This window comes from Crassostrea angulata, chromosome 4 (genome assembly GCF_025612915.1).
Source record: "Crassostrea angulata isolate pt1a10 chromosome 4, ASM2561291v2, whole genome shotgun sequence".
NCBI classification, from domain to species: domain Eukaryota; kingdom Metazoa; phylum Mollusca; class Bivalvia; order Ostreida; family Ostreidae; genus Magallana; species Magallana angulata.
Window position 1 is genome coordinate 8,570,922 of NC_069114.1, and position 7,350 is coordinate 8,578,271.

A 7,350-nucleotide genomic window follows, 5' to 3' on the forward strand; every position below is an offset into this window, starting at 1 on the left:
CATTTTCAATCTAGTTTTATTGCAAAGCACACAATGGTAAACGAAAGATTTCAATATTTGATGTTTATAAGAATATGAAATGAAACCAGTATACGCATTGAGAATAGAAAATTCCAACAGTTTAAACTTTAAATATGATTTCCAAATCCAACAATGGATGATTTCTTTGGTATATGTAACACAGTGGGTTTAAGAACTGATCAGTCTGGCGAGGAAACAGGTCAGCATAGTGAAGAACAAAGTTGCAAGGGAAACTGAAGTACATCCTGCAAATAAAAAAAAATTACATTACATGCGTATTCGATTAAGAATTTTTTTTTTTGCAAATGAAAACACAATCTTTGCGAAAGGATTAAGGACCAAATTTGACTTTTGCATATCAGGTACATGTAATTAAACTTTGATTTAAGCGTTGTTCTTATACAGATTGGGAGAGACGTAAGCTGTAAAACTTGAAATAAAAGAGCACCAAATTAACCCACAAAAGACATTTTTTCTTTTCATGTACAGTCATTATTTAATCGAAGCTGCTCCATTCTCCAGTAAGCATTGCTCAACGTTTGTGCATCCGGCATATCCGGCTGTTTCGTCACTTCCGTCATCGCAGTCTTTGGAACAGTCGCACTTAAAAGCGTTGTAGATACAAGTCATGGACCCCGACTCGCACGTAAAGTAGCCACTGGGACAAAGCTGGATTATAAAACGTAACCTTAAGTAACTGCTAAAATAATGTTGGAATATTAAATGTAACCTTAGGTACGCGCTAGGACAAAGCTGGGACATAACGACCATTTTTTCTCAAATTTTTCAAATCACATACTGTGAAATCATTATAATTCGTGGGGGCAATTTTTATGGATTGGTTAACTTTTACAGGTTCTTGGGGACGAAATTTCGTGTATTCTTTTATACCAACATAAGCACATATGTTTTTATAACACTAATTTATTAATTTGTAGAGGATGTAAATTCGTGGATGAGAGGTACCCACGAATTCCACGAAAATTGAGCCACGGCGAAATTTAATAATTCCACAGTATTTAGTTACTATTTAAGTTTTAAAAATCATGTGTTACAAATATCAGCAAAAGCAAGTCTTAAGCAATTTTTATAAAATGAATTTTATGTTTAAGAAAGACCCAATGCCTTTTAATATGTTATAATTTAATTGAATTATGCTAAACAATTAAATGTGATTGATAACTAGGAATGTATGACGATATTGAAATGTCGATCATAAAACATCAAGGTAAGCATTGGATAGCACAATATCAAATTAACCTACTAACAATAAGAATCAAACGTTATCAGTTTTAAAGTTGAACACCTAGTTCACAAGTAATCCTATTACACAGGTTTAAAAACACGTATTCAGAACATTACACTTTAATTCTTCAAGGTTGGGGGCGACATCATGAGTGATTAATTTTAAAAAAGTGCATCGAATTAAAAATATAAATATCGTTTTAAAAATTGAAATTTTACAGAATTAAATATTTGACAATATACATTTTGATAACTCTTAGAAAAGGAAAATTTGTATTTTTAAAAACCCTGACATATTTGAACTCATTACTTGCAGATACATGCAAGTAACTATAACGCTTTAAATGTTTGCACTACGCTGGTAGACATCAAAAAGATGACAGGAATATAAAAAGTATTGTTTTTCGAAAGATTTACGTCATAAAATATATATGGAGATGTCCCGCACTTCGATACTTAAAGGTGAATAGCCTACCTGTTGATACGTCCCTGCGGGTACCGTCGGACAGTCGTGTGTATTGCAATATTCAAAGTCCCCGGAACTGCCAGGACAGTCCAGGCCACCATTTGCCGGTTTTGGGTTGTCGCAAATTCTTGACCTTGACTTCCTTCCGCTTGCGCACGACTTTGTACAATCTCCCCAGTTTCCCCACGCACCCCATGCTCCGTCGACTAAAATATATTACAAGCTTATCTTTTATAAAAGATTGGTGAGCTAACGCTGTAGCAATCATAAAGTTCTAAAACATTGGTTTAAATTTCTGAATCGATTTATTAACAGTAGGAAGGCACAGTGGTGCATGGTGTACTGGAATTGTGCTGGAGTGGGGTCTCAATTTAAAATTGTGAATCTAGAATGGGCTTTACATCGGCAATGGCATATAGCTCATTGGCTGTGCCTTAATCATTATGTATCTCCTCTGACTTCAATTTCGAGGTGAAATTTTTTTTCAGGAACCATTGGTACTGTTTTGTAGCAGTCGTATCTTCTCGGGCCTTTCCGGCAAGCTCGGAAAACATATCCGAAGTTGTCTTCCGAACTTGAAGGATTTAGGATATGAAGCAAGCTATATACATCTTATTTGTTATAATATTGAAAATAACTTTGCATTATAAGACCGAAGCTACTCTTACTTTTTGACATTAACGATAAAACACAAAACTTCACGTGAAGATGATAAAACGAAATTAAAATGGTACAGTTTATCTACAATAGTACAGTATTCCCAGAATCCCCTACTATGGAGTCGAGCATGCGTATTAGAGTGAAAAGGACTAACGTAGTTGCTAGCGCTCGAGAGCGCTAGCAATAATAGTAAAAACATATCAATCCAACAAATTATTGTTTTTATAGTTTTTTTAGTAAGTCTTAAAGAACAATGCAGAAATTTTAAGGAGAAATAAATTGTACTTTGTAATTATTAACTCAAACAGGAAACCAAAAAAAGATATCCAAAAGACGTACTGATGCAGATTTGTGTGTTGCAATCTTGTGACGTCGTTTCCGTCCCGGGACAGGAGGCGCCGCCATATTGAAGGGCGGGATTTGTGCAGGTGCGCGTTCTGGACTGTGTCCCGCCCCCACAGGTTACAGAGCAGGTACATGTACCATAGGCACCCCAGGTCGCCCAGACTCCGTCAACTGTTCAAAACATTCATTCTACACTTGTACTTCAATCATTACGCTTCGGGTACTTTTTTGGTTCGAAGTAATTTGAATTAAGTAGACAAAAATAGTGATTTTGTTACAAAAACAAGGATAATAAATTAAATAATTATTATTAAAGAATAATGTTGTAAACAAGCTAATTCTGTAAAAATAAACGAATGTTAGACTATAAGATACAGATTTAAAAAAAAACCCTAAAACACTTGTGTTTTATCGTACTCGGACAGTGTTGTGTGTTACAGCTCTGTGAAGAGACGGTACTTCCGGGACAGCTAGCCCCGCCGTACTGGGGAGCGGGGTTAGTGCACGTGCGCTGTCTCTCTTGTGTTCCCCTGCCACATGTCACCGTGCATGCGCCATAACTTCCCCAAGTAGCCCAAGATCCGCCAACTACCAATGAAACAGATATATTTTGGATTATTTATTCATACGGGCTTGTTATATGGCCTAATATGTGAAAAATGTTAAACTGTTTTCAGAAATATTGATTATCGTTCGTGCATGCACATGTAACTTATGATATGTTGTATAAGTCTTAGACTCATATTATTGCCGGACTATCCCCATTCTTTTTTTCCAAAACATCGGTACCCAAATTGAAAATATAATCTTTTTTATAGTCATAGGCAGAAAGCATGTTAGCACATCATCTCTTGTTCATAAACAATACGTTTATTCATAGTAAAGTATTGTTGACATTGAACTGGTGTGTGTACTGTGTCGTACTTGGACAGTTGTGTGTGTTACAGGTCTGTGTTGCCGTTGTGCAGTCACTGCCGCCATATTGTGGGGCTGGATTTGTACAGGAGCGGGTTTTGGTCTGAATCCCTCCGCCTCAGGTCACCGTGCAGGTTCCCATGATCCCCACGATGCCCAAAATCCGTCAACTTGAAAATAACGATCAAAACGTTTTTACATGAATTGATAAAAACTCCGAAACTGAAATAAAAAAATAAAAATTTAACCTCTGATATTTTCTTCCAATACGACAATCAGACATAATAACTTTCCATTTTAAAGTTCCTCCGATTTATAGTGACAGAATTTTCGATATATCTAAGGTAAAAACCCAACCACTTTTACTTCTGAACAGTCAACCATCTTTACATGAGTTTGCATTAACAGTTACACACTCATTTTTTATATTCTTGAGACACTACATATATATAGTCAATACTTGGACGCATTGTTCATTACTTGGACAGTTGTGCGTGTTGCACGCCTGACGAGCAGATCCGGATCCGGCGCAATTGTTTCCGCCGTATAACGGCGCCGGATTAGTGCAAGTGCGGCTTCTGTCTTGAGTTCCTCCGCCACACGTCACAGTGCACGCGCCCCATGACGCCCAGTTGCCGTGAACTATTCAATAAAATTATACATAGCTTTCAAAATATTTCAATACCAACTGATTCATAATAATAAAATCCGTTTTCTGACAGATAATCTCACATAATCATATGGTATATAATCTCCATTAAAAATGATGATATGCCGTTTGCACATATATATCGTTGACAGGTATTGATTCGACCAAAATACCGTTCATTCAGGTATATTAATTAAAGGTAAATTAATTAATCATGTCACAGTATGTAGTCGTTTTGCAAGAACACAGTATACAAATAACTTACTAATAAAAGATTAATCTTTTTACTCACTTGGACAGTTATGTGTGTTACAAGACCGTGACGAGGAGGATGAACCGGAACAGGAATTTCCGCCATACGCCGGAGCTGGGTTGTTACATGATCGGGATCGAATTTGGGTTCCACTTCCGCAGGAATTCGTACAACTTCCGTACGATCCCCAGCCTCCCCAGTTACCATGTACTGTTTGTATCAAGATCAATTTATGTGTGGATTTTTAGTCTACAAGGACGATCTTCTAACCATAATTAAAATAATAAAAATTTTGACTAAAGATAGATCTTTCTTTATAGCAATTATCATGAGATGGAGAAATTGCAACTTTACGGCAGGTGTTTTTCCGAGCGCTGCCGAAAAAGCCCTAAAAGTTGTGATTGAGGGATGGGGTACCTTACGTTTGAATGGATAATTACGGGATTTAAATTGATAGAATATTATTTGCATCCATTTTGTAGTTGATTACATTAAAAAATGACTTCAGTTGTTTCATTACATTCTGTATAAAAAGCAGATTGTTTATAGTATGTACAATGGATTTGAGGTCACCATTATTACTGTTGAATTTGTGCTTGTGAAAGGGTAGAGTTACGTGAGAATACAAGATGTAGCATGGAGGTAATTTTAAATCCTTTCACTGGTGATTATTTGGAAGAGATATATTTATAATCCTACACATTTTCTATGATAATTATCGCAGTCATCTGGTACCGGGGACTGATAAAGAAAGAACAGCCTCTCATTTCTTAGAGATTTGAAATTTTCCCTCTCATTTTTAGCGTTGTATGTTATCGTTTAAAATAAAAAATATATATTCACAGGACAACTATTTAGGATTGATTACCCAGTTTAATGAAATGAAAAAGGAGTTAAATTCGACCAGACTCAAAATGCACGCGATTCAAGAGAATTCCCGAGAAGAAATAAGACAGCTGCAGACAAAACTGGACGCATCCAAAGAAATTAACTAAATGGCATCCGAAGAAATTCAAGCGCTTATCCAGAAAAATCATCACCAACTTCATATTTCTCAGGACCAAGAAGAAGACATCTCTGACTTGAACATTCGAAATTCCGATTTAGAATATTCTTTATCCGAGCAACAACACATCATAGATGACCTTCGTGAGGATATTTATCGCCAAGATCAAACTATTCAACATCAGATGGAAGAAATTGAAGATTTACATCAAACAAATTTTGATTTAGAACAAGTCATATCTCAACACCGCAATGAAATCTGTGACTTGCGAAACCAGTTATACCCCAACCATAGCAACGGTTACAACGGACACTACCAGAACGGACACTTCTACCACTGACAGTTCCTTCCGAACACGCGGACGTGTTTTACCGGAGCGGGAGGATATTATCACAGTGCAAAATCGACTGTTCTATAATTATCTTTATTTCGGACTTTATTTTTCAAATACAACATTTATTTTGTCAATATATATTCTTATAATTTAATGTTTACAAAGTGAATTAGCCATTGACACCTGGCAGACTCTTTATTTAATTGTAATTACAAATCAGACAGATGTTTCTCCCAAGAACTGCTAATCTCTTGAAACAACATTGCGTAATTATATGCCTTTCATGTCTTGGCCATCAAAGACTCATTGAGTTAATCTAATTACCTAAAACCTGTGAATCTTTCACTCAATTCATTTGATGTCATCAAATTGTCACCCTTACTCATTGTTTAGATTCTTATATATACTGAATTGTATTTGTCAATCTTCAGTTCGGAGGCCTGACGCATTACCGGCCACTTCCGTCTGTGTCGCTTATTTGTTTGTTATTGTTCATCTTTAAAATTCGATTGATAATAAATACGGGATCCTTCATCACTTGGTTTTACTTCTCTGGAATTGCATATTGGTGGACCCTTGGGAATACGGCATACATAACCTTCGTTTTTAACTTACGGCCCACAGCGCGCCTCAACCTTATAACTTGTTCCTTTTACGACAACATTCTCTCACCCGGTTTGTACTGCACACGACCGATGCAGATCCAGAATTCCCTAGCACAGTAAAATCAACGCGGTCACATAAACTGTTATAGTTAAGTTTAAATTGATTAATTTTAAACTTTTAATGTAACATAAATACAATCCCTGTTATCTGTATAATGGCGATATAACACCTTAAACAAAGGTACTTAAAAATTACTAGTATAGTTTTTGCAATGCTACATTCAATAAATACTCACTTGGACAGTTATGTGTGTTACAAGACCGTGACGAAGAGGATGAACCGGAACAGGAATTCCCGCCATTAGCAGGAGCCGGGTTGTTACAAGATCGGGATCGGGATTGTGTTCCACTTCCGCATCATCTAGTAGGACACAGACCACAATTATTTTTCCCTCTTATTCCTTTATACAAAAATAAATCATATAAGAAATTCCACCGGCTCAAATGAGTTCAAATACAGCATACCTATAGAATGACACTAGTCCAACAACATATCCAAACTACAGGAAAATCAATCGAGAGGGGACTGAGATATGGCCCCTAAAATAACCCCTACCATGAAAAATTCACTTTCGATTTGGAATTTGTGTAAACATTGGCCTCTTTACACCCTTTCTATTGCGCTTGTAAAGATAATTTTTCTAAATTTTTTCCTGCCTGTATTTTTTTCAAACCTTCTTCTTTCCATCCATGCCATAAAAGAAACCAAATTCGACCATTTGGTACCCCTAGGAATTTTTGAAATAATACATACATTTTTAGAATGGAACTACTTGCGTGGTCAATGAGCA

General features: G+C 36.3%; 1 long non-coding RNA gene across 1 annotated transcript; it reads right to left on the reverse strand.

The window, feature by feature from the left end:
- Positions 1 to 504: 504 nt before the first annotated feature.
- On the reverse strand, positions 505 to 6,926 carry LOC128179936 (uncharacterized). The gene is made up of 8 exons (XR_008243164.1): positions 6,796 to 6,926; positions 4,594 to 4,764; positions 4,133 to 4,294; positions 3,662 to 3,822; positions 3,155 to 3,325; positions 2,732 to 2,908; positions 1,742 to 1,938; positions 505 to 690 (listed from the first exon to the last, which is right to left on the reverse strand). It is a non-coding gene; the product is annotated as an uncharacterized LOC128179936 (long non-coding RNA).
- Positions 6,927 to 7,350: the final 424 nt, after the last annotated feature.